Genomic DNA, 3,055 nt, shown 5'->3' with positions numbered 1-3,055 from the left:
ACATGGAGGTCCCCTTTAAGAAGGGACCAAGTCTTTAGGAGGTAGCATTTATTCTCTAGCTACCAGTCCATACTCAGCAAAGGCTCCAGTGTGGTATCTTCACAAAGAGTCTCTTTCTAAGTAAAACCAGTAGGAAGCGCCTTTAATAAGGTGCTAACTATTTACAATAAGTTTGTATCATGCACTGTTCATGATTGCGGCAGTTCTTGATAACAGGAAACAAAAAGTGGAAAAACAAACCAAACAATTGGGATCCCGGGTCAACAAAGGGATCCCTTTAAAAGTTAACCCTAGACGGGTTCAGCAGCAAAACAGGAACAAACAGTTAAACGAAGAACTATATACATTTTCAAAGCAGTCATGCTTACTCAGTTTCAGAATCCCCCACGAGGCGCCACCTGGCGGGTGAACCCCTGCAGTCCAGGTTCCAGGTCCACTCCCGCTGCCAGGTACACCCCATGGGTTCGGGTCTGTTGCACAACCAGGTCGTGTGCGGTAATAAAGGTCTGTGTCCCCACTTCTCTCTGTGCTGGCACAGCAGGAACACCGGTCACTAGAGGAAACGCCCCTTTGGTCACTACAGCGGTGGTGGTGGTGGCAAGACTGCAGGTCATGGTCTCCACTAGCGTACAGGTAGGGGTGACCAGGGTGGTCACAGGTCGGTCACACGGTGGCACTTTGGCTACAGGGGCCAGCTTCTCCCTGCGCACGTTCAAAGCAAACCACCCCTTCTCCCCGAAATGCCTGGTGTAGATGACGCTGTCCCCCGGGTAGAGGTCTCGATCAGGGTGACCCTCTCTGAAGTGCGACTCCACATCCCGGCGGTTGACAAAAACCTCCGCATACAGCCCCGGCTCTTTAATGAAGCCCCAGCCTCCTCGGAGCTTAAAGGTGGTGACGATGCCCTGCCTGCGCGGGGCCTGGGGAGCGGTGGGGTCCTTGCGGGCCCGGTCTTTCACGGCCAGGTCCTTCTGATGGCAAGCCTCCAGCCCAGCCTGGTACGCCTCGTCCTTCTCCCTCCACCGCTGCTGTAGCTGGGCCTGATATTCTCCCCAGCTTAGGGCCTGCACCCTCTCTCCCTCCTGGGTCTCCACCCCAGGGAACCCCATAAGATCGGACCCGGGGTTCACCCAGCGGCACACCGTGCGCTCCGCGTGGATCTCACACAGCAGGGGAGTAGGGGTGATTGGGGCTCGCATACGGTGTTCCATGCCCGTGGCTTCCTCCCACGGTAGCAGGCGCTGGAGTCGATGGGTTCCCGGGGAAGGGGGTGCTGCTACGGGACCCACCAGCAAACCCTCGGCCAGCGGGACAGGGTCGGCGGACTCACCAGCCAGTGGAGGTTCTTCTTCCGCAACAGGTTCCTCCGGCGGGGTCAGCAAGGGTCTCAGCGGCTGCTCCGGTAACGGCGCAGGACCCAGCGCCCGAGGGCCTTCTTCCGGCGCTGCCTGGTGCGGAGCCTGGACCTCCACATTCTGTTGGAGAAGTTGGTTGAATAAGTCCTCCATCTCGGCCCTCAGGAATCTGGTGTTGTCCACGGAAGACAGGCTGCTGTGCTCATCCGGGTAGTCGGGGGAGATTTCCACTTCAACCCCACTGTCGGGTTCAGAGCTGCTGGCCATGGCGTCCTCCACGTGGGTCGCTTCCGGGTCTCTTTCCCGCTCTCTCCTTCGTGGGCGGTGTCGTTTTCTCGATCTCCGCCCTCCATTGAGGATTAGGAGGCGGATCTCTGCCGCTGACGGACACGTCCTCACCGTGCAGAAATATTTAGACTGGGCGGCCATTGTTTTTCGCGCTCTCTAACTTGTCTACGCCTACTCCACGCCCCTCTTCTCTTCCGACGCTCTCCTCAGCGCTGCAATGGTGGCGGATTTTGGCGGCAAGTGGCGCAGCACACAGTCTTTGCAATAAAGTACAGTCCAAGCACAATAAGTCACAGTTCCAAGGCACACATGACCTGATTCTTCAGGCTTAAGTAGATCCTGTTCGTGACGCCAAGTTTGGAGCGCCCCCACACCGCCGCAGGGCCTAGGGGTACCCGGAGCCGGGCCTCTAGGTCTCAGTCCTGGGGTTGTCACGGTGGCTAGACCCGGTCCGTGGCCCTGTCTGTCAGTGGGGGACGTCCGGTGAAATAAGAGGTGTTGTAACGGTGCAGTTGTGGGGTGCAGGTCGCGATAAATAACGAGGACACCAGGTTGCAGTCTCTTTACCTCTTTACTGAAGATCTCTGAGTCCTCAATCCAGAATACGGCTCACCAGGCTGCACAAGTCCGGCCGGTCCAATGGCACTTCCAGAGTTCTCTTCACAGGAGGAAATCTGTGCCTTCCCCCTAGCGCTATGTGTTGTAGTCCTTCCCTGCTGTGCTTACGGAAAGTACCCCACAACTGTTGTGTCTGTTTCTGATGTTCCCTCACAACTCGATTAGATGATGTTCTGCTAATCCTCCGTCCCTCCCTGAGGTTCGGGTAGGAACGGCACCCGTTTGACGGGTAGGCCTGGAGTTCTTCCGGGACCCTAGAGACGCCCCTCTCCCACAATTGCCTCCCAAGACTTCATAGGTGATTTGAGTTAGACAGCCCGCCTGAGACTGACTGTCCTGCCGCTGTTTGGAGTATTGCTTGAAGCTGAATGTTATTCTACTCCCTCGGCGTTCCGGCCACCGGTAGTGCGCCTCAGTAGGATGTTGCTTCGGTCTTACAGCACGACTCCTACTGGTATTTCTCCTTTTGCGTGATCCCGTTTCTCACTCAGCACAATCTATCTCTCTTCTAATCCTTTCTTGGGCACCGCCGCTACCCGGAGCAGGCACGGTCCCGTTACGTTTGTTCTCGTTGCCAAGCCTCTGTCAGGATCCCACCCCTGACAGAGACCCTACTGTATCTTCCCCTACAACACCCTCTGCCACAAGGTGTTGCCTGGTTCCAACCCAGTCAGCTTCTCATCTAACTTCCTGCCTGACCCCCAGTTTACCCACTATGGTGGGGAGTGGCCTAATGAATAGCACCCTTAGCTCCCCCCGGAGGCCCGGCTGTGAAATGTATTGGTGTCTGTGAT

This window comes from Ranitomeya variabilis, chromosome 5 (genome assembly GCF_051348905.1).
Source record: "Ranitomeya variabilis isolate aRanVar5 chromosome 5, aRanVar5.hap1, whole genome shotgun sequence".
NCBI lineage: Eukaryota > Metazoa > Chordata > Amphibia > Anura > Dendrobatidae > Ranitomeya > Ranitomeya variabilis.
This window is presented reverse-complemented; position numbering follows the sequence as displayed.